The sequence below is a fragment of the Corapipo altera genome, unplaced genomic scaffold (assembly GCF_003945725.1).
Source record: "Corapipo altera isolate COAL_440 unplaced genomic scaffold, ASM394572v1 150, whole genome shotgun sequence".
In the NCBI taxonomy this organism is placed as follows: Eukaryota; Metazoa; Chordata; class Aves; order Passeriformes; family Pipridae; genus Corapipo; species Corapipo altera.
Window position 1 is genome coordinate 369243 of NW_020884941.1, and position 24462 is coordinate 393704.

The following is a 24462-nucleotide window of genomic DNA, read 5'->3' on the forward strand; positions in this document are numbered from 1 at the left end:
TGCTCCAGCAGGGCTCTGAGAGGCTTTTCCATGTGGGAAATGCCACAGGAGCCTGTGCAGGGTGGCTCTGGAGTCATTCTGTGCTGCTGCAGTGTGGGAGTTACGGGGACAGAGGTGTGTGAGGGGAGCAGACAGGCTCTCCCTGCTCAGCCAGAGGGTCTGTGCTGCTCACAGGGACGTTGCTTTCCAATGACACTTCCAACTGGAGCTCTGACCTCCTTGGGAATTAGCACTTGCTGCAGGAGATGAGAAGTGTGGTGGCTGGCCAGGCTCCTGCAGGAAGTTCTTACATTTTGCCTGCTGAGATTCCCTCTGCAGTTCTAGGTGCACCGAGTGCCTGGCTCTCACTGTCCTGGAGGGCACGGAGGGGACAACTCATCCTTCTCAGGAGGGGCAGCTCCAACCTCTGCTATGTGTGAGAAGGGACAGGACCCAGGGAATGGCTGGAGCTGTGTCAGGGCAGGCTCAGGTTGGATCTCAGCAAAAGGTTCTTCCCCCAGAGGCTGGTTGGGCACTGACCAGGCTCCCCAGGGCAGTGGGCACAGCCCCAAGGCTGCCAGAGCTCCAGGAGGGTTTGGACAATGCTCTGAGGGACGGGGTGGGATTGTTGGGGTGTCTGTGCAGGGCCAGGGGTTGGACTGGATGATCCTGTGGGTCCCTTCCCACTCAGGATATTCCACGATCCTGAATAGTTTTACCTCAGTTACACAGTTGCTGCATCCTGTTAAAAACAACCATTTCCCACCCCAGTGCAGTGGTAAAGCCCTCTCTGAGTGTACACATGTGTAAACAAGGCATGATGGAGAGAGAAACGTATCCTTCTGTTCTCCCACAGTAGCTTTGCTGGAATCTGAGGGAGTGATGCTCCTTTGAGGAAGGATAACAACCCCAAACTGACTGAGTTGTTAGGAAGGTGTATTTGTGCCTGGCTGCCAGCTTTGGATGCCTCTTGTAGAGGAAGGTTGTCTCCAGGGATTTGAGGCCAAATCATTTGATGATTCAGGCACCATAACTTTAATTTCAGCCCCATGTCTGTTTAGTGTGAAGAGCCAAGCCCTTGTGAGGAGATTCTAAAGGTCTGGAGGCTCTGAGTGAACAACAGCCTGGAGAGAGAAGAGGATCAGCAAGTACAGGCACTTTGGCTTCATCCCAGACAAAACCAGCACACATATCCTGAGGAACAAATTCCCACAGCCTCTCTGTTCCCAATTTTCTTCACAGAGGCTGCGATATGAAGCTGGTAAAGCAGGAGGAAGGGGGGAATGTTCAGAGTGAGGGTGTTTGTGTTCCCAAATCCCCATTATGTGTGATGGGGCCCTGCTCTCCTGGGAATGGGATGTTGTTCCTGTGCCTTGTGCTTTCCAAACAGAACGAGCTGTCTTGGAAGGTTCCTAATATGGAGTAAGGACAGAATAAAAGAAAGCACAGTGTGCAAGTTCAGCACTCAAACAGATGTCCAGATTCTTGCTAATCACAGGGATTTGTTGACTACCTTGGGCTCAGAAATGTTGCAAGGCAGACACGATGGGTGGGTGGAGGGAATTTCCAAACCAGAGATCCAGCCCTTTGACTCGACTTTTTCCTCTTCCACTACTGAACTGTTGGGACAAGTTTTGTGAAAGTCTTGGGAGCTGGAACTCATCATATTACAGGATGGCTCTTTTGATCATACTCCTAAAGAAGGTCTCCTCCTGAGTCTGCTGGAACAGCTGTTTTGTATTCCAAACCTAAAAACTGCCATGAGTTTTCACAGTGCCAGCTGTAGCTCTGGGCGCTGGGTTCTTTCATCACCCAGTTCTTTCAGATTCTTTGTTCCTCTGGGTGTGCTGGAGTCTCTGGTCACCGTGTCCCCGGATTTTCCAGCCTCTCTTTTTCCAGTCAGGCCTGGCCCTGCTGCTGCCTGCTGAGCCTGAAGAGCCTTGTGTTGCCAACTCTTCCCTCTCCTCATGTGATGCCAAAATTACAGAACCATCCTGATTTCTGGATCAGCAGAATGACACGAGATAACCCATTTTCTCAGGTGAAAGGTTTGATATCTCCAGGAGTTCCTCCCCACCGTTTGGTAGAACTTCATCCTGTGACTGCACTTCCATGTGTAGGATCTCCCTGGCGTGGGTTCCTTCCATTGCAGGGCTTTTATTTCCCTCCCATGTGATCTTTCTCCTTGGGATGACAGAACACTTTCTTTCTAGTAATCAAGAAGTGCTGTTGAATTATTATCCTGGAAAACAACATTTCCCTCTCAGTGGAAATGACTGTGCTTCGTTACATCCGTCCAAAACAAGGGATATTTCATATTCTGGGGGCAAGAGGAGGCCTGGGCTTTGATTCCAACAGCACAGGGAATTTGGCAGGGATGTGCAGCGTGGTGCTGATCAGACTGCTTATGAGAGCAGCGAGGCTGGAATGTGTGCTGTGGAAGCAAGGAATGACAGAGATCTCAGCTATCTTCAGCCCAAATTAATTAGCATTATGTAAGTGGAGAGAAAGGCAGAGATTTAAAGGGGAGGGAGACATCTGTTACGTCTCTGAGTTTCCAAGCCTGCCTGCAAATCCAGGTCTCCAGGGAAGACAGAAGGCTCTCGGTGCTCTGGAAGGAGCACAGGGAGTCAGGGATGAGGAGCCACTGGCTGAAACCCAGAGGTGTGGTCACTGCTAATCCTGGCTCTGGCCTCCCAGGGCTGGTTTGCTCCTGCAGCTCTGGGTGATTATTTATCATTACATCACACTGAGGATCAGACAGCAGCACACTGACACCTCCCCGGGCCCTCCCAGCACATCCAGAGTGGCTCTTCTGCCACACTGATGGATAAAATTCCCAAACACCCTCATCTGCACCACAAGGAAGTTTGCTGTGATCCGAAGAAATCCTTGCTGAGGGGTGTGCTGTGTTTGCTCCAAGGTGCTGCTGCCAGAGGCTCGGGAATATTTCTGAGCATCCACCAGGCAAAGAAGTGATTGCAGTGGTGAGGTGGGAGGTAACATTCCAGCCGTGTGGAAATCACTGCTGGGAGTTGTGATGTTTAGCTAAGGAAACACTTCCCTGAAATAAGACATGAAGGTAGACTGGCTCCTTCCCCCCCCCCACTGCTCTCCTCTGGTGGAATCTATTAAAGTGTGTTGGGAGGAATAAAAGGAGTGGGGTCAGGTCAGGCTGCGTGGCCGGGGAGGGCAGACAGGGTTAAGCAGGTCAGGGCACATTTCTCTGTCTTCTGTGGTTCTCTAGGAATTTGGGGTCACTGCTGTTTGATCAGCTGTTGGTAATTTGAGCATTGCACAAGAGCAAGTGGAGTCAGAGACGACTCTTGAAGGTGAATGATTGGGGAAAAAATAAAAACAGGAATGAAGGGAACATCGATACATTAAAAAAATTAAACACATCAATCCTTTATTTTATTCCCGTTTCAGATGGGCTGCCATGGTTGGTTGACCCAGAAAGAAGCACTGTGTGGGCTTCCCTGTGCTGAAGGAATAAGTGCAGAAAGGGCCATGTGTCTGGGAAAGGAGGGCACACGGAGATGTGCACAAGGTGTTGTTCTCCCGGGAAAATTAACTTCTCACTTCAAAAGTGCCTGGGCACCAAACATGGACAATGGGGACTTTGAACATCTGCTGAGAGATGGGACCGTGTTGAAGGGCTCAGAAGAATCTTTATCCTGTAATTGCCAAGTATTTAATAACTTTTCTTTTTAAAGCATATTATCGGGGGGTAGTTTTCATCATCATTCATCAAATGGCAAAGGGAGGCTCCAGGAGGTTAAAGAACCTCCCAGAGGTCAGCAGGGCCCTGTGCTGGCAGCACTACCTGGGCTAAGCCTTCCCTGCTGAAATCCCTGTCTCTGAAAAAGAGTAAATCCAGGGTGGGTAAATTAACTTCTCTTGAATGATGGAAATGTCAGGAGAATACAGAGGAGAAAAGGCCTGGTGTCAGCAGCTTGGAGAGGGGAACTTCAGGACGGGTTTCCTGTTCCCAGGGGAATGGGGAAGGTAAAGGAAAACTGTGTTTGTTTGGGCTTTTTATTTCTTGGTTTTGCTGTCTGAGTTCTAAATGAGAATTTGGCTCAGGTATTCCCAAATCTCTCACTCTTTGTAGGCAAGTCTCCCTATAAAGTAACATTTTCAGGCCTAAAAGTAAATACATGGAATAAATAGCATTAATACATAGAGAAGCAACTCCACCTGAGCCTGGTAGTTTATTAGGAAGTTCTTCTCCATGAGGGCTGCCTGTGGCTCTCTCATCCCATGCCATCCTTATCTTGGATTTCAAGTTCTCCAGCACTGGGAATGGCTGTCCAGCACACAGAGATGATGCTGAGAAAGGAAACCTCTCTCCAGTACAGAAGGAATGTTTTATTTCTTTATATTCAGCAAGGAAAATCATGTTGCAGAAGGAAGAATTGATTTCCAGCCCAAAAAAGCAAAGTGAGTTTCAAGGAGGTGCATTTTGTGCCTGTTTTACTGAAACTATCAGGACCTGCTTGCTCTCCCTTATGTCACTCCAGAATTTGTGATCCAGCTCAGAATTCCTGCTCACCATGTCCCTCTGCCCTCTCCTGCTTGGCAGTTTTCAGCTCTGAGCACTGGTTTGGCCCTCTGACAGATTCCTGCACAAACAGCATCCCTCTGCTGTGGTTCCCACACTGTTCCCTGATGTCCAGATGCACCTGCACCCCCCCAGACACTGAACATTCCATATCCCCTCTGGGCAGAAGTGGGAATGGCTGATTCAGAGCTGGGGCAGAGCTGGAGAGGAAGGAGAGAGCCCAGCAAAGATGTGGTTATGGAAGCACTCAACGAACTTATAGTACCATAAAATCTTAAATATTACAATTATTAGTTTTATAGGGAGTGTCTTAAAATAATTTAAGCTTAAACACATTTAATTCGTGACAGATTTTCCAGTTTCTGGGTCCTGAGAATGCTCCTGCTGGGGAGAATAGATAGAATCACAAAGATACTACAAGAAGTTTTGGACTTACCTGCTTCCCAAACAAGGGAGCAGCCATGTCTGTGTGGGCATTTGGTGTTGGAGGGGCTGGAAAAGCAGGATTAGAGGGGTAAGACTTCCAAGAAAGGCAATTCACTGCCTTACCCTAAACCATGGAGCTCCAGGCACTTCACCACTCTGAGGCAGCCCCTCCTGTCCTGCAGTTTGGGGTCTGTGCTCAGATCATGCCCTGCCTCCAGCAAACACCTGTGTGAATTCTTTTCTTTGATCTGTTTGAGAGAGAACACCACCAGTCAAAAGTTGGTGACTAATTCTGGTGTTTTCTTCATGTCAGCAAACCAACCCCTGCAGTGTTTCCCTTTGGGTGATGAAATGTGGACACTCCAGTCCCACTGTCTGACTTTCAGTGGCTCGTTAATAATGTGCACGTTGAGTTTTCCTCCATAACTAACCAGAATAGTTCATTTAAAAACAACCCAGGCAAATGTACCCTTTTTATAGCAGAGGGAGAAGGATAAGTGCCAGTCAAGACTGGTTCCAAATCTGTCTCCAACCATCCCTCCCCCAGAATCAGTGATCCTGGCTGGGTGCCATCGACTGGAACTCTTTAAAGAGTGTTTGTTGTGCGTTTCCACAGGAGAGGGATTCACCAGGGAAGCACAAACAGACCCTGCCACGGAGTTTCCTCGTGCTCTGAGCTGTTTACGGTGTTCCCTCGTGCTCTTCAGCTTGGTTTCACTTTCTGGGTGTTGTTTCCTCCTGCTCTGTGGTTGTGGGAATGCAAAGGAGCTGAAACAACTCACCCTGCAACCCCCTGTCCTCTCAAGGGGGCCCTTCCTCACCCCGGGCCTCAGGAATATCCATGGAGCATCTTAACCCGCTCCAAAAATGACCGTGGGGATGAGCTGGGTTTGGAAGAGCTTCAGCCTGGCTAAACTCAGCAAACATTCAAGTCTTTGGGGTTTAAACCAATATCAGGCTTCAAATTATTCACCAGGGGTTTCATTTTCTGGTCCAGGCAAAGCCTGGGAGGTGGATCTGCAGGATCTTCAGGACACAACCGTCCTCAAATCCCCATCCTTGGGGAAGCGGCCTCGAGTTGCACCAGGGGAGGTTCAGGTTGGATGTCAGGGAAAGTTCTTCCCTGGAAGGTTGGTTAAGCCTTGGAACAGGCTCTGCAGGGCAGGACTGGGGTCACCATCCCTGGAAGCACTCAGGAAACTGAGCAGATGTGACAATTCACAATATGGTTCAAGGGGGTGTTTGGTCAAAGGTTGGAATTGATCCTCTTGGAGATCCTTCCCAACCCTGATGATTTTCTGCTCCTGAGAGCTCTCCTGCCTGTTCTTTGCAGGAGGTGTGTTAGGGTTTTGTTGTACCTTCAGAGGGTGGATGAATCTCCTCTTCTTGTGCTTAAATGGTACAAAACTCAGTGTAAACTCAGGGATGAATTTCACTTGATAACAATTCTTGATTTCATCAGAACCCCGGGATGTTTGAGATTTATTGTACAGTTCATCTCTACTTTTTGCCTTCTCTTCAAACAAGTTGTATAGAATATTCCTGAAGTTTTACAGAACCTGTGTTTCCTTAAGCAATTATTCAACATAAACCACAAAGGGACAAAAAGTTCCTGCCTGTGGACAAAACCAAGTATTTTAATAGTTTATGATGTTTTTTAAAATTTACATTTAATTATGTTTTTGGGCATCCCCACTTGACATTTGCCATTTTTACAGATGCTGGGGTGATTTATTCTCATGTGAAGAGCAACAGAGAGATTGTTTTGGTGCTGAGGGAACAGTGGGGGCAGTGGAGGGATGGGAATTGCAGGGACTGGATGTCAGTGGTGTTGCCTGTGGAATATGGCAGGAGAAAGCACAGGGGAAGAGCAGGGGCTAAAGGACAGTGCTCTTGGTGTATCCCTGCTGTCACAGTCCTGCCAGGCAGCAGGAATGTGGAGATGCTGCTGGGTGGAAGCTCTTCAGGTAGTAATTAAAACTGTCCTGACAATTACAAGGGAAAACTCAGCTATTCTGATACCAAAAAGGAACTTAAAATAGAAGGGATGTCACTTCAAACCCATCAGCCCCACAGCTCTGCTGGATCAGCCCCTGCTTGACTTACAGACCCACTAAATGTGTAATAAAGACGTGGCCGTGGAGAGAAGAATCCACTCACTACATCAGGCAATCAGAGCAGGCCCTCAGATAAAACAGTGCGTGGCTGATCTTTTCCTTCTGCCTCTGTAACCCTGCTCATTTCAGCGGGAATGCTCGTGGCTGGAGCACCACACCCACACAGCAGCACGGTGATGGGACCCAGGGGTTCTGCTGGGGAGGATTTGTGGGGTTTGACTGAGTCACAAGAGGCTCCTGTAATCCTTCTCTGGGAATTTTGGCACAATCCATTGTCCACGGTGTGGCTGGTGAAGGGAAGCTCCCAGAGAAGCTGCAGCCCGTGGCTGGGACAGGGTCACTCCTGGCTGGGTTGAGAACCGGCCGATGGCCCAGCCCGGGCAGTGCTGGGCAGTGCTGCTGCATCCAGGGGGTGTCCAGGCACTGACGGTATCTCCAGGTGGCCAAGGGGCCACTGGCACCTGGCCTGGGTCAGGAATAGTGGGACAGCAGGACCAGGGTGGGGATTGTCCCCCTGTGCTGGGCACTGGTGAGGTCTCACCTCCAGTGCTGTGCCCAGCTCTGGGCCCTGCAGGACAAGAAGGACATGGAGGGGCTGGAGCGCAGCCAGGGAAGAGAACGGAGCTGGGGAAGGAAATGGAGCAGAAGGAGTAGCTGAGGGAGCTGGTGGGGCTCACCCTGGAGAAAAGGAGGCTCAAGGGGGACCTTCTGGCTCTGCAACTCCCTGACAGGAGGGGGGAGCCTGGGAGGGGGTCGGGCTCTGGGAACAAGAAATGGGAGGAGAGGACATAGCTGTGCCAGGGGACGTTTAGGTTGGACATTAGAAAGAAATTCTTCCCAGAAGGAGTGGTCAGACATTGAGAGGGGCTGCCCGGGGAGGTGGGGGAGTCCCCATCTCTGGAGGTGTCCAAGGAAGGACTGGACGTGGCACTCAGTGCTCTGGACTGGTGACAAGGTGGGCATGAGGCATAGACTCGATGACCTCAGAGGTCTTTTCCAGCCTCAGTGATTCTGTGATTCTCTAATTCTAGAGCTGGGGCCAGCAGAGGTAAAGCAATGCAGAAAGGTGAAACTCCCACCTTTCCTGCAGCATACCTTCCTGGGCAAGTTCGGCCTCAAGAAGAGCAAACTCTCCTTTTTCATTGCTCTGCATGGCCAAAGGCAGGAGCACAGGGAAGGGCACCACTCCTTGGAGTGTTTGAGGTGTCTGAAACAATGACCTGCAGAGGCCAGGGCAGTTTGAGGCAGCTTACATATAAAAAGGGATATCCATGGACAGTGGGAAGGATCAGAGTTCATCCTGGAGTGGGGCAGGACAGAAGATCTGTCATTGTTCTGGCACAGCCAACACCTTGCTGTTCTTCAAGGGCACAGCACACATTTGCCTCTGGAGGAGAACCTGCACATGCTGATCCCACAGGAACAGCTGCTTAATTAATAAAGCCGGGGGGAAATCCTGGCTGGCTTTGTTCTGGCTTTCCTGGCTTTAGGGTTGATGAGGCTGAGGAGCACAATGCCACAAAAACTGTGTGCTGGAGTGTCCTGGGGGTGTCCTTCCAGCAGCAGAGAATGTGATTTTTGGTGTCTGTTTTGAGGGAAGTCGTAGCTGTGCATGTGTAGAGTGCTTGAGCACCTGCATTACAGACAGGGGTTCGCGTGGCACTTGAGCAGCTCCTGCCACGTCACAGCCTCAGCCCCGAGTGGCAGGAAAACACCCTGGAAAGTAGGTCGTGGCAACAATCCTGCTGGTCCCAGTAATCAGAGGATACAAGGGGGTTGGAAGTTCAGAGGGAGCTGGGAATGCTGTGGAGAGTTCCTTCTGCCTGGAGCACTGGACATGAGGGGTTCCCTCCCTCCCAGGGGCTGTGGGAGGAGGATTTCTCCTGAGGGGGACAGAGCCATCAGTTGGGCTCCAGCAAGAACACTGAGTTTACAGACCCATTTCTTCCCTGGAACTTGGTGTCTTCCTCCCTCTCCGGAAAATGAAGTTCCTGGGAGTGCAGTGGGAAGGAACATCTCTGTAATCAGATGTGCAAGGCCTACACACTGGAAATATATCCGTGTTTCTGGAGAGCTCTGGGATGGTTTGTTCATTCCCACTCAAAGAATTTAGACACAGAAAAGGGGAGGGACAAGTTTAAGATGAATTTCGGGTAAGAAGCTGTGGATGTAAATATTTTTGAATTTTTTTTCCTGTTGGTTAAATTGCCTTTGATTTCAGATGGATTATTCCTGTGGTTTTTTGGCTCCACAACATCCTGCATCAATGAATTCCACAGATTCAATTATGAAGAAAAATCCCTGTTTTGTCTGGTTTTAAACTAATTTATCAGATTTCTTCACCACGGCTCCTTAATCCTTGTAATGTGAGAAACAGCAAATAATAGTGTTTCACCCATTTTCTCCACGGCAGGCAGGATTTACATCTCTCTGTCTTCATTCTCTCTTCTCTGAGCTGAAGAGAACAAGTTCATCCAACTTTGGTCACTGCCACGGGGTCCTTGGGTGGTTTTGCTCTTCCATTCCTGTGCTTGTGAAATGAGGACAACACTCCCCACAACTTCAGAAAATTGGTGCTCGTGGAGAATTTAAGGATTGTTGCACAGGAAGGGTATTTTTGTAGCATTCCAGATGCTGCATCTAAATTAATTCACAGTATAAATACAGGTGACATGGGCAGAGGTTTAGTCATTCTCACTCACAGACTGCTTTTCTTATGAAATACAGGCATCAGGGTTTGCACATTTGGTCATTGCTTCCCAGGGCACACTCCCAGAATTATCTTTGCTCTGAAATTACGGATATTCCCCTGTAAGGAGGGGCTACAGTGAGCCCATTGCAAACTAATCCATGTTAACTGAAAGGGAAGTCTCCCACACCTCCTTATTCACTGGGAATCCCTGCTCGTGTGAGGCAGCTGTCATTCCTGGGTGAAGGGAAGGGAAGTGGGTAGTATTCCTTAAGTCATTTCACCTCAATTAATCTTCAATTTGTGTCTTTCAAACCCTTCTTTTTTTTTGCTAAATCTTTGAGAGAGAGAATACTATAAGAGTTTAAACGGCAGGGAATCCAAAGTCCTCCTGGCTCCTCGTCTGAGGGGTTTGCCTGTACCTCGTTTCTTCACCTTTAAAGCTTCTTTCCCCCTTTCAGCCTGTCTTCGTTTTCCTCCATGTAAATATCCCAGCGAATTTCAGCCCCACATCGTGATGGACGTGATTAGAATCAGGAGCCTCGTTAAGCAGCACGAGGAGATGCTTCATTTCAGCCAGGGAGATCCATCACCTGGGCTGCAAATTATCTCCTGCTGACAGAGTGAAATGTGCTGTAACCTGCTGAAAGCAGAGCGTGATCTAAGGTATTGAGACAGGGGGGAGAAATGCACCCTGGGTATGGCAGGAAGAGTTCCTTTTTTCCCTGCTTTCGTTCTCTGGAGCAGATATGAGGGAATTGTTTCTCTGGTAGAGCAGTGCTGGGTGGGTGGGTCTTGTTGCTTCTCTCATTAATTGACAGTTCAGGGGCTGTGGAACAGGGACAATCCCAGCAGCAGTGATGAAGAGCCACCTCACACAGAAGGCATTACAGGATTGAAATTTGACACCGAACACGTTGTAAAAACCTTTTTTTCAGGGCAACTGATAGACTGTTTACAGGCAATAATTAAGACCATGTCCCTTCCCTCCAATGCTTTTGATGGCAGGGCCAAATTTCATTTACTGTTACATCAAATCTCAGATTAAGTCATTATGTATTTCATCCAAGCCAACAGAGATGGTCTGGATTAACAGAGGGGAATATTGACTTAAAGTACATATATAACAATAAACCCAATGGTGCAAAGCACCCTCACTGATACAGAGCAAAAGTTCTCTGCTCTTGTTTGCTCCTTTGCTTGGTACACTGGTTTGCTCAGTGGATCCTAGGATAAGTTACAATTCATTTTTATACAATCCTGTATAAAAATAAAATCCATAAAATATATATATTTGACACAATCCTATATGAGAATCCATTGAGATTTGTTGGGGTCAGGCAGGGGGTGAGTGTTGAGAGCTGGCTGCTCACACACAGGGTTTGAAGATGTGTGAATAATATCATTTACCATTGATGTGGGTTAAGGGCATCACCATATTCAAACTGATGGAAGAAGAGTTTTGTGCACACAAACCAGGCTGTCCTTTCTCCCTCTCCTCTCAGGTTGTTTGATAGTGCAGCTAAGACTATCTATATCCACTGTATTCCATTTTAAATGGTAGTTTATGTGCCAAAGCAGTTTTAATCACTGGCACTGTCAACCCTGCCTGTTTCCCTGCTCCATCACTACACTCTTCGCTCTCAGCCACTGCTATGAAGCACATTTGTGATAGTTTTAGTCAAGGCCTTCCTCGGTGACCAGTTTGTAACCAAGGAAGTGGCCATGTTCCCAGTATTCCATACGATTTTTACATAAGCCAGGGTATAAATAAGAAGGAGAGAGAAGCCTCTTCCCTGTTCTCTTCCAGTGGATCTGAAGGCACAGGTTCTCTGCTGTTAGTCCTGCTCGTGTGGGGGAGTGAGGCCTAGTGAGGCCTAGTGAGGCCTTGTAGGCCTCGGGAGGTGGAGGGTGCTGGCAGTGCTTGGAGTGATTCTGCTGTCTCAAGGAGAGTAGTAAGATTTTCTTTTGCTAGTTCTTTATTGATTGTGCATACCTGCTTTGGGTTTCTTTTGTGGTTTTTGTCCCTTTTACCTTTCCCTTCCCCTTCCCCTTTTGGGGGGGGGGGGTGTTTGGGGTTCTCTTTTTATATGTACATAGTGTTGTAACTGTACATAACTGTGATATATGTAAATATATATATTTTACTATAGCTCGGTTGGTTTCTGGTCTTTCAGTTTCTATAGGTTTTTTTCCTTTGCCCAAAGGGGAGGAGGAGGTTTTTGCTGTAGTCTGGGGGACTTGGCGCGAAGCCAACTCCAAACAGCTACAACATTTCTACCAAAGAAACCCATTTGCAGCTGAAACACAACACAAAGCCTGCCCTGTGCTCCCCTGGTAAGCAGAAGTACCTGTTTTTCACATCATCAGGTGTATCAGTAAATACACCTATTCTTTATCAGTGTTTGTTAAACCTGCACTTAAACTGGGCCTTGCAATGGCAGAGAACTGCACGTCGGGTTTGTCATTAAGGGGGAGAGAAGGACCAAGCTTTGTCTGGAGGAGGAGCAAAGGAAAAGGAGGCTTTTTATTTTCCCAATGCTGGCTGTTGCAATAAAGATGCAATGAAATGTTCCCTTATGTCCTGATCAGATGTGTTAAATCTGAAATTTATCCCGAAATTTGAGTGAGGGGGAATCTGAATTTCAAAGGTGGGACTTGATGACCTCAGAGGTCTTTTCCAACCACGTTGATTCTGTGGTTCTGTAAATTTTTGCAATAATTTCAGCATATAATTTTTACATCCCGTTCTCTTCTAGTTCTAAGCTGCCAGGAAATGTTGTTGTACTGCTCTGGCTGCTCATGGTTCCTACCAAAATAAAATCTCTGCTAACTTTGTTGATTATCATTTGTTCCTAAATGGTGCCGGCTTTTACCCCATCAATAGTGGGAAGTTGTCTCTGCACAGTAGCTCGAGTTTTCCAAGTCTCTTTGAAAATAAGCAAGTAAATAAAAACATATGCCCTGTGTTACTGTCAATCTTACGTGGGATCAAAAATGTTTTAAAAAATAATGTTTAAAGTATTTTAAAATTACTTTGATACATGGCAGGACAGATACTGGGCTTTTTCTTTTTACTTTTAAACCACCCAGTTGTGTATTACCCAAAGGATCGTGTTCTGTGCTGGCATAAAACAAAAATAGTTTTGCTCTCAAAGCTCAGATTTGGCACTTGGGGCACAATTCCCTCTCCAATCTGCAATGCAGATGCTGCTGCAGAGCACATTTCCAGGGCCTTCTCTGCACTCAGCTCTGCAAGGAAACTTCCCTGCCATCCATGGGAGCTCCTCACCATGGAACAGGCCAGGGAGAACAATATCCCCTGATTTATGGGGGATCAATGGCCAGGATGGGCAGAACCAATCCTGGGCAAAAGTTGGATTCATCCTGGGAAAACCATTTCAAGCTGGTTCTTCTGCACCCAGGACATTTTCTTGGAATAGCTGTGTTCTGGTGGAGGAACTGGATTTGGGTGAGGGATAGCACAGCTCTGTGCCTTGTTTCCCTCCTCTGAGGTGATAACTCTGCAAACCCACTCCCTAAAATCTGCCCTTGGACCCAAATCCATGCTGTGTGTGCAGGAAGGATTCATTTCCCCACAAGTGCAGCCTTAAAGATGTTTTGTTCCTTCCACTGGATTTACCACTGTCCCTCCAACCCATCCCTTCTGTCACATGTGTAGGATAACATGGAAAAATCCCACAGGGAAGAGACCCTGGGGATGAAGTGGAAAGGAATCCTTTTGGTGCCTCCCCCTGTACAGGAAGGATGTGTTAAAGCAGCACCAGTTGCTGTTTCTTTGTGCCTTGAGGCAACACAAGCAGGATTTTCTCTTTAAATCACTGCTAATTAGAATGGATAAATCTAAGGAAATACCAGCAGTGAATATTAATTGAAATAACCTCCCAAATCTCACCTAGATGGTTCTTCAATTTTTCTGTTGTGTTTTTTTTTTTTTTCCTGTAAAGTCATACAAATAAATCAATGTAGCCTAAGAAAGAGTGAAACCCCACAAAAGTCATGGACAGCAGGGAAAGTGTGTTTTGGTAGGAATTTCCAGCAGAAATATTTGTTCAGCCACGTTGAAATCTATTTCCTTCTCCTCCCTAAAATGTTGGATTTGTGAAAAACAAGGAGAAGACAATCATCCAGTTTATACACAGGGCCAGGAGTTGGACTGGATGGTCCTGATGGGTCCCTTCCAGCTCAGCATATCCCAGGATTCTGTGATTCTGTTTTTCCATGCCAGATTTGGCAAATAATTGAAGATACTATTGAACAATAGTTTTTATTGAGATGACACCTGAGCAGTCCTACTACAAATGGGAGGGGCTTGGGCATGTTGGTTGTTATAGAAAATGTTCCTTTAGTAATTTTGAAATGTTATTTCTTCTGTTGAAAGGACTGAAGCTGGTTCAGGAGGGCTCATGGAGCAAATCCACAGCACTCACACTATGAACTACACACAGAAAAAAAGGGATAAACCCAGGGAGGGAACTGGTGCTACAAATGGTGCTGGGTGAGTTGCTTCTGTTTTTCCAAACTAAGACCTCTAGAATTTTTGTTCTATAGGAGGAATGGGAAGACTCTCTTTGCATCTTGTTACTGGCCTACTACTTACACTTACATTTCTGTCTGACTGCTTAAAATTAATTTCCTTTGTAGAACAGTGTTAAATATGGTGTCAGATACACCTTTGTCTGGAATTTTGCTCTTTATAGAGATGTTATTTTTAAAATTCCTTGGATGAGACAAAAGGCCTTTTGGTTTAAGAGCTTCACTGGGTTTTGTGGTTTCTGTGCTGGGTTGCTCCTCTATAATTTGTTTTTCATAACCTTGGGCAAGTCACTTCATACCTGCATTTCATTCAAACCCAAAGTGGGTGCCAAGGGCTGGAACCTGCCAGGGCTGACTCTGCCCTCTCCACAGACTTGAGGAGGATCCTCAGTGAGAAGGAAACCAAGACATTAATTAATATCATTAATTAATATTGTCTATAAGATACAATGGGGCCAAATGATCAATATTGATTTAAATATGTGGGTTGTTCTAGAAGAGGAGGTGCTGTCTCCACATCAAAAGAGGTTCTGAGAGGCTCTGCTTTGCTTCCCTGATTTATGTTTTTTTAAGTGCATTATTGATCTTTTCCATTCAGTGGAAATGAAGGGATAAAATTATGCTTTTCAATTATAAAATGATACAAAAGGGAGTACAGTGATTTCAAATCCTTGCCTTTCTGAGGTGTAACCAACACCAAAGCCAGGACACACCTCAGGCTGTGGGCAAAGTTATCAGTCCCAGTGCCCCAAACCAGCTCAGAGGGGCCTTGTCTGATCCTCCAGGACAGGCTGGGGAAGAAATGGGGTGGAAATCCTTGTGATCCAGGGGTGTCCCAGTGGGTGATTTCCCACCCCCTGCCTGTCACTGCAGTACAGGGGAAATCCCTGATGGAGCCTCCAACCCTGGCCAGCATTCCTTGGGCCAGGCCGTGTCCTTTGGTGCTGGCCAAGTTTACAGGGGGAGGAGGAGGAGGACAAGGATGAGCTGGTGGCTTTGAGACCCTTCAGTGCCCCTTGTGTTTGCTGGGCTGGGGAATTAGGCCAAGCTTTGGGCTCCTGTTTGCTCTCTGGCCAGAGCTGGGCTGTGTTTGGGGCACAGGGATCACGTTTCCTGGCTCTCCCAGCCCGGGATTGGTGTGCTGCCTGAAGACTGGGAGGGACAAACTTGTGCTCCGAAGGCAGTTGGCACCGAAGTCTGCTCTATAAAAAGAATCCTGCAGTCAGGATCCAGTTTCCTACTCAGAGGCAAGGCAGGGTGTCGAGTCAGAAATTCCGACCCAGCGGGTCAGGAAGGATTCCAGGACATCCTGAATCACAGCTCCAGTGTGTTCCCTTCCCTTCACCCTCTGGCCCAGGTCCCGCTGGGATTACAACTCTGAACTATTTTATTCACCGTGTGCCTGGTGCTTGATATGAATACACACTGTGTTTTCCAAGGGCTGGAAAGTTCATGTCTTAACTGGCCACTCTTGTTTCTCCTCTGCTTACTCTGCACTTGACCAGTTCCCCCCTTCCCATTAGAACATCTTTTTATCCCTAAAACACAGAAGACGTGGAACTCCACCCTAAACTGATGAAGATAATTCCTCTTGCTTGTCCTTGCTCGTGGAATTCCACCTGTGAGCTGTTTGGGTAGAGATTTTATTCCATACTTATTTTTAAAGTATTTTTTAATTATTTTGCAAAGGACACACAACTGCTTTTGTGGACACATTTGTATTAGGAGCTTTTTTTCACCTTTCTTCCTGTGTGTGTGCTTGGCAACCTCGATGTAGAACAGGAAATATTTCTCATAGCTATCACTCCCAAGTGGTGCTGACTCCCAAATATAAGGTCACAAAAATACACAAGAAACCATAAAATATATATATATATATATACTGTGTAAAACACATGGTTCTGTGATTGAAAATTTCAAGTCTACCTGGAAAGAAAGCAAAATGTAAAATAAGGAAATCACTCATAATGGAGAATCGCTTGAATTTGGTGAAATGGAGCCAGTAGGAAATACCTGCCTGGGTGGTTTTACTGATCATTTATTGTATCCCATCCTCCTGGTTTTCTTCCCTCCAGGGGTCCCCTGACAATGGGATTTCTGCCTCCCCACCGTTCTTCAAGCAGCACATGCTGAGGGTGAAGCATTGGAAGGTAAAGCTAAAGCTGTAATTAGCAAAGACAATAGACACCAAAAAAAAAAAAAAAAAAAGGAAGAAAATCTAGAAGGTGGAATAACGAGGTTAGAAGGGAAATTACCTTGCAATTGTAGCACAAAACTGTGGCACCTCGTAGGTGAGGGAAATTCCTGAGCTGAGCCGATTCCCTGGAGTTTCAGTGGTTCTGTGGATCAAAGGGACGCTTCTGCACAGAGCCTCTCGTGCCATTAGGGAAAGCAGTAGGTGGTAAAACAAGGCAAAATAAGTCTGTGCCTTAATCATTAGGCTTTAATAATTCTCCTTCTCTTTTGCCCAATGCATCTCTCACTCTGCACTCGCTGGACTATCATCAAAGCGAGGGTGGGGAACACCCAGCCCGGAACAGGCACCCTGTAATTTAGTTCTTGGGTCATTTCCATGGGAGATGCGAGTTTGAACCTCCTTGGGGAGCTGTCTCCACGTCCCTGTTCCTGCAGTAAAAGGGGACATCACCCCAGCATCCAAAGGGAATGTTTTCTAATAGGATGGCCCTTGGGTACCTAAACTGGAGGAGAATGTCCTGGGCTGGGGATCTGTGGGATCCAGTTGTGTCAGAGGGGAGCAGAGGTGGCTCGGGGGGTCAGCACATTGTTCCTGAGCACCAGGAGGGTTAAACCTTACTGAAGGAAGAGATTTCACATCCCCCCCTCCCTTCAGGGGTCCCACTGGGCTGGGAAGGGACACTTTGTCTCCTGTGAGCATCTGCTGAGGAAACAAAACTCTCCATGAGCATATGAGCCAACACCATCCTGGGAGAGCAGGGCCTTCTCTGGGGCAGGGGGTGCAGCAGCCTCACTCCTCTGCAAATCTGTCCCTCAGCTGCTCCCCTGCCAGATTAACCCCTCTGGGAGCTCTCAGGTTCAACCACACCATGGTGAGTCCATGCCATCACCTCAAAGTCTTGATTTTTCTCTCCTTTTTGCTGAAAGATATGAAGTGATCAGGAATCCGGGACATATTATTCCAGGTTGACTTGGCCCAGGTATAAAGGACAGAGTGTTTGGATAACTGAGAACCTAGCTCTTATTTTTCCTTCTGGATCAAAAATCCAATGCCATGCTGCAAAGACTATCCCAATTCCCTTCCCCTCCAAGGCAGCCTTCAAACTGAGAGTGAGCAGGGAATGTCAGGCTTCCCTTCCCTGTTTTTGCCCCAGCACATGCAGGTTATTTTGGATGATGATCCCTTTGCAGCAGGAACAATGAACTGTATGAATCAAACATGAAAACTGGAGCCTGGCAACAAAGGGGAGCAGGGAAACATTAAAGACAACGTGGTAATAACAGGCAGGGAGGAAAGGGAGAGATGGGGTAGGAGATAACAGGGTATGGCTGCAGCACACAAGCTAAGCAGGAAAAATGGGATGGGGAAAGGAATGTGGAAAAATGGAGAGGGAAAGATTGAGAAATCCGTCTTGCCAGGTAAGCAGGCTGAGTCGTCTCCCTTTGGGAAAAGGGAAGGTTGGAACTGTTGACTGACCTCTGATGAAATCTAGCAGGTATTTTCACATCTTACTAATAGGAGTAGAGTAATTGTATTGCATCATGGCCTGAGAAATGGATGTATTTTTTGGTGCTTTTTAGCTGAGTGGCTGTTGGATTCATCCGTGCCCTTGAAGTGCAATTTCTTTTATCTGAGGTCCTGTTATGGAGGGGGAGGAAAAGGTTTGGTGTCCAGCCCTTGGAGCACAATTCAGATTTCATGGCCTGAGGCTCTCACAGAATTTGTTCAAGGAGCTGGAGCTGTAGCCCAGCACACACAGCTCGTCTGGGCTTGGGTTGGGCCAGTGTCCCTGACCATGTGGGGGTTCTTCCTTATTCTTATCCTGGAAGCTGCTCTCAGATCCATGTCCAACAGACTTTGCCGTGACCCCTGTGTGTATTCCAGCCTTACAGCTGGCTGTGGGCTGGGGTGACCACACTGCCAAACCCCAAAACCAGCCTGGGTTGTGCAGTGCTCCTGTGCTGAGGGATCACACGGAGAGCATTTGCTTCACAGGCAGTTCCACTGCACACCCTGAGCACCACTTTCCCATCTAGTGCTGCTTTCCTTTATTCCTCCTTTCCATCACGTTTCCCTTGTCTTTGTTGTTTGTTTGGGCACACAATCTCCTACACAAGATGCTGTGAGGGACAGTCTTTTCCTCCTGCTGAGCCTGAAGGCACAGTGTGGCTGCTCTGATGGGAGAACCTTGAGACCCTCACACCGGTTTTCCCTGGGCTGGAGGAGCAAACCCCAAACCTTGAGCTGCTCCACATTCCCCTCCTGCCATCCCCAAACCTCCTCAAATTCAGACCGTGTGGTGTCATCTCACAGACTCTGCCAGTGAATGCAAATGGCATAAAGAGCATGTGGAACAGATGGAACGAGACAAGCACGTAAAGAATTAAAGTATTTGTGAGGGAATTTGGCAGGGATGCTGGAATGCTTCAAGCACTGTGTACGGGGGTGGAGGGAGCCCAGGATGAGTTGTGGGGGCCTGTGTGCTGCTGATCCATTTCTCTCAGAAACAATATGTGACCTATTTCTGTAATGGTGCTAAACATAGCAACAAATATTCCCTCCTTCCCACCTTCCTTCGGGAAGCTTGGCAGCTCCTGCAGCCGGAGAAAACGTTTCCTTGAGGGAGAGCTGTGAGTTGCTTGATTTTTCCAGGGAAATATTAGATTAAATTAAATCAGATTAAACGAAAGAGGGCAAAGACAAAAAGGAAGGCCTGGGTGGGAATGGGGTGTTACAGGCAGGGACAGTGCAGGTTACCAGTGCAGAAACTGCACTAATGCAGGTGTTAAATCTACTGGTGTGAAATGACCAAGGGTTTTCATTTTAAAATGACTTATTCTGGTTATTTTTGAAGTGACTTTTTAGGAGATTTTATTCACACACACACAAAGAGTGAGGTTTTTTGAGTGGCTTGTCAAATTTGAAAAAAAAACCCAAAAACCAAAACCCAGGGTGAAATTTTATGTAGAATTGACAAAGAAAAGCCTCTGGAAAAATGGAATAAAAAGCAATAACCTTTTCCTTGGAAGATACATCTGGAAGTTCATGGTCATGGCTTGGAGTGGCTTTGAGCAGGGAGCTCCCTGATGTGCTCCACGCCAGAGGTGCCACATTCCCAGCGGGCAGGGTGACATCCCACTCCTCAGTCCCATCCCGGGACCTTCAGCCTCTCTTTCACAGGGAGGGGGGAGATTTAGGATTTAGGGAGCCTTAAATCTGTGGATAAAACTGTTCACTGCTCAAAGAAAACATCCCCACTCAGGGCTGTGAAAGGGAACTTTCCCTCCAGCCACGGGGAGAAGCAGAAATATGGATTACAGAGGTTTTGGGAGGGAAGGAGTGACACTGATGTGAGCAGTGCAAACCAGCAGCTCAGGGGAGGTGACACCTGATGGTGCTCAGCAAATCCCTGCCACAGCTTCTCGTGGTGCTGCTGGGCTTTAAAGGAGCCCCCAGCCAGGGAGTTTGCCCAGAAAGAAATCCTGAAACAACCACGTGAATAGAAGAGACAAGGCAGGTTTCCCTTGATAATCATAAAGGGCTCAAATTACCTTCCTTTCCATCCCCAAAGGGGGCATAAATACTTCATTTATGAGATTGTTTGCGCATGACTAATCTATTTCTACTTGCTAATTGTAATGACTAATGTGTGTTACAAGACAAATATTAGCTTGTAATAATACCTGAACACCGAGATTTATAAGTGTTAAGCAAAAATACAAATAATTAGCAGAAGCTGGCTGGCATTATCTTCTAATTAAGTGTAAAGACACTTTTATTTGAGAGCAAAAGCCTGAAGATCCCTCAAGAAGCTGTAGGAATAACTGGGCCACACTACAGTCCTGATACAGGGGCAGGAGTCAGGTAATGTTTGATTTTCCTGGGAGCTGAATTCAGTCATCCTTCCCCCACTGACGTCAGGGCAAGAAAAGCACTTTGGGCCTGTCCCTGCCTGCTGAGCCCATATGTCCACTGGGAAGAGATTGGCAGAGATCCCTGAGGAGAAGTAATTACAGGAGACAGGAGCAGTCCAGCACTGAGGGGGAGTTATTTCTGCACTGCCCAGGTAAGTGGCCTGTGCTGCTCACAGGGAAAGGGCTCAGCCAGGCCCTGGGTGTGATGCACAAATATCCTTTTGGCTTGGGCTGTGCTGCTTTGTTTAAGTAGAACATGAAAATTTTGCTTCATTAAAAGTGGGTTCTCTTTAAGTAAAGTGCAACATCTCCTCATTCCATATTATAGAAAATATCTCTGGGGTTTTTTTGAGTTATCAACCCCAAACAAAGGGAGGTGCACTCCATGACAGGGAACACGTATAGCAAAGTGATTCTTCAGCTGTTTCAGTGTGAATTTTGTGTACAGGTCAAAGCTCCACGGCTCCCATTGTAGTTGAAAACTGAATCTAAAGGAACACCACTGGCTTTGGTGCCTCCTGGATGCCCTCTGAGTCCTCACAGGCCACCACCTCCAGGGGAATGAACCCTCATTGCCCAAGAGGCATGACTGGAGCATTGACTCCCACCTTGTTCCAGATTGTCCTTGGTGGAGAATGAGCTGTTTAATCCCAGGCTGGAGGCAGAGAACAGCCCAGCATGTGTGAGGAGAGAACGTGACCTCAAGGAGCAGCTTGTGACAGAAGCAAGTGTGACTCTGTGACAGTGTCTGAAACTTGGTGGAGGTTGGCTCCAAAGGCGCAGAGAGGCTCCACAGTTAAAAATTGGATTTGGGCTCATAAATGGTGTCATTACTTCAAAAATAGTACTCTGGAGTTCCTTGTTGTGCTACCACTGTAATCCTTCATTTGACATCTGTGAACAGCACCCGAAATATTTGACCTGTGTCACAGACAGGCATCTGGAGGACTTGCCTAAAACCACAGAGCGAGCTGAGGGTGGTGCTAGAAATGATCCTCAGCTCCCATCCTCCCAAATCCTTTATTCAGTTTTGATACCTTTCAAGTTTTCAGGGTTCTCCCACATGGTTGGAGTGTTGCACACTGGGAGATGGGGTGGTGTCAGACACCAGATCAGTGATTGTGGGGTCAGAACCACCTTGGGAGGGGGGGTGTGTGTGTGTGTATATGTGTGGACATGTGAGAGCTGGTCTTCTACCAGTTCCAGTGGTAGCTCTGTGATGTGTCTTTCCTTCTTCCTCCTTCTCTCTTCTCTCTGCTTCTCTTTCTCTGCTCCTTTCTGGATGCTTTGGGTGGCTTGGAGCTGGAAAGATTGGATTTTGACTTGAGTGTTGTGGATAGATTGGATCCCAAGTGTTGTGGATCAACATGTGCTCGGTTGGTATCGCAGTGGAACATTTTGTCTAGGTTGTGTAGTGCCCTTTTTGAACTTTGGTCAAGTTCCCTTATTTTCTCCCCTAAATTAATCAAGAAACCCCTCAGGAACAAGCCCATGGGTTATCCTCTTGGTGCTCTCTTGAGGCATTAAAGAGCCTTATATATATATTAAAGTAAAACCTCCTGGCTGAGCCTGTGAGCTGCAGCTTCTGGGGCTGGAGTGTTGCAGATGGGGAGAGTCCCCTCTGGAGGTACCACAGGGGGGTGTGGGTGTGACACTCCAGTCCCAAAGAACTCCAACAGAATGGGAATGTGCTCATCCTGCAACTCAGAGGTCTGATCCAGCCAAATCTTAGTAACTATTTTGTATATTTACAACATAAAAAACAACAACAAATCAATGCTTTGCCTGCATTCACCACACTGGCTTGATATTAAGACCAAATTAGAGATTTAGTAGAATTACTGCCCCTGAGTTTCTGGTTTTACTCAAACTTTACATCTATGATTTTAGTTTAGGTTTTACACAAACATATTCCAAATACCGATTTGGAACACCAACTGTGTTTTGTCAAAATACTGTGTTATCCTGAAGTTCCAGAACAGAATATAAAGTGTTGGGATTGTAGCTTTGTCAGTCATTTAAAAAAGACACTCTGTCAGCAGCACTCACTTTTCCTCTAACTGAAAAAACCACCTCTATTTCAGGGTAAGTTTATGTCCATTGAGCCCTGAATCAACAAGTACAAACACTACCTGTTTTCTGATATGAGGGGAAGGGTTTGTTTAACTCAGCATAAATTGATCTTTGCCCATTTTAGGTCCGTGTGCCAGAAAACTGAAGGTCACCTCTGGTTGGACTGGAGCAGGATCACCTGTGACTTGAGGAAATATCAGATTATCCCCTCTTGGACCGGGTGGGAGGCAGGGACACTCAGTGGTTTGGAGCAGGGAACACCCTGTGGCCAGGCCAGTGTTACTCTTTCCATCTTGCTTTGCAAATCTGTTCAGAATTGTAATTTTTCTTCTGCATAAAAGCCCAAAGATTCTCAACAAAAGCCCTCAGCAGAGTTGGTGTGTGGGCATTTTATGTCTCAGATGAGACCAAGAGGCTTCAGGCTCCACAGGGGAAAAAAATAAATATCCCTGTGTAATTCCTTTCTTCATGTGTCAAGCAAAGACAAGCATTTCAGCTTCTTCCTGAAATGAGTGTCAGAAAAATCCCAAAAAGCAACATTCACTGGGCTGCAGGGGAACAGAAGGCTGAGCAGATATCTCTGAGCTGAAAGATAGGTTCCCTTTAAACAAACATTTCAAAGCATGGCCAGTTCCTTGGGTGATCAAGAAAGCAGTTGATTAAATTAAAAGCAGCTGAAATATTTTATTATATGTGAGTATAATTTCTTATAAGGCAAATATTTTAAATTTTTGGGAGAAGGAGTGCTGGCAAAATAGGATTTGCTCTGTTAATTCCATTTTAAATTAGGGCTTGTGAAACCTTAAAATTTCAGAGAAAGGGGTTGTTTCATTAAATGGGGCTTGGAAACAGGGATGTCAACACAGGGCATCCATGGAAGTCTTATGTCTCTAATTCCTTTATTCCTTCTAATTTTCAGGGAGAGCTTTCAGCACAACATTTATCTGCAGTTGATGGATCACTGAGCGCTCACAGCTGAGGGAAACGAACATCAAAGATCTCCAGTGAATTATTTTAATGGTTGGATCTTTACCAGGGCGAGCTTCACCTTTTGTGTGTTTTGTTTGCCCCAGAACCCGGCTCCTGGATGTTCTGAAGGCAGAGCTGAGCCCTGGCCGAGGCTCTGCTTTGATTTCCAGCTCTCAGAGCTGAGCTGTGAGTGAACCTGACAGCTCTGTGGCCGAAGGGGAGTCCTGATTCCGAGGTTCCACAACAAAAGGGCCTTAATGAGGTCAGAGTGGAAACAGAATGTAAATCAGGACATTTCTTATTCAATCCCGTTGTTACTGATGAGCCTCCACAACCCCAGTTCAGAGCAGGGCGGGGGGAGGCAAAGACAGAAGCAAGAACAGGCATAAACTGGGAATAATATAGTAATTATTCCACATATGGAAATGTAGGGGGAATGCACTGGCATCACCTCTGCCCTCTGGCCAGCACACCTCAGGCTGGGCAGCTGCTTTGGTCTTCAGGGGAGGTATTTTTAAGGGAATGAGTGTGAACCTCAATCCCTCTTTAAATGGTGAAGTCCGAGGCAATGACATCTGCCTGAGACTCTTTGCTGTGCATCCCATAAATACTGGTGCAGTTCAGGATGCAGCAGGTCCAGGACCTGCTCAGTGTCCTGTTCTCAAGTCCCTTTACAACACAACTTGATGCACAAAATGTGGGGGCACAACAATAAGATCTGATTTTCATGGCAAGAAGAGTAAATCCAGAGAGGAAAATTGGTCAGTTCAAGTTCAGTGGTGTCTGTAAGGACCTGAAGGTGAATGGTGGGGGGTGTGTGCCATGAAATATTAAAATTATCCCTTGCAGAGAACCTGCACAGTACTTGCTAAAGGCCTGAAGTCCCAGAGCTGTTGTCTAGAAAGGGTTTGTCCCATCTTTTCAGGCTGTGGGAGCTGTTTCCACCTGTGAATATTTGAAGGAGGAAGAGCTGGAAG

The 24462-nt window shown here is 46.9% G+C and overlaps 1 long non-coding RNA gene across 2 annotated transcripts; it reads left to right on the forward strand.

The window, feature by feature from the left end:
• The first annotated feature begins 11313 nt into the window (after positions 1-11313).
• On the forward strand, positions 11314-22754 carry LOC113955825. 2 transcript variants are annotated; one of them, XR_003530669.1, is made up of 4 exons: positions 11314-12112; positions 14178-14294; positions 16408-16482; positions 22641-22754. It is a non-coding gene; the product is annotated as an uncharacterized LOC113955825 (long non-coding RNA). The 2 variants fall into 2 exon arrangements; XR_003530670.1 differs by having other exon boundaries at positions 11696-11730.
• Positions 22755-24462: the final 1708 nt, after the last annotated feature.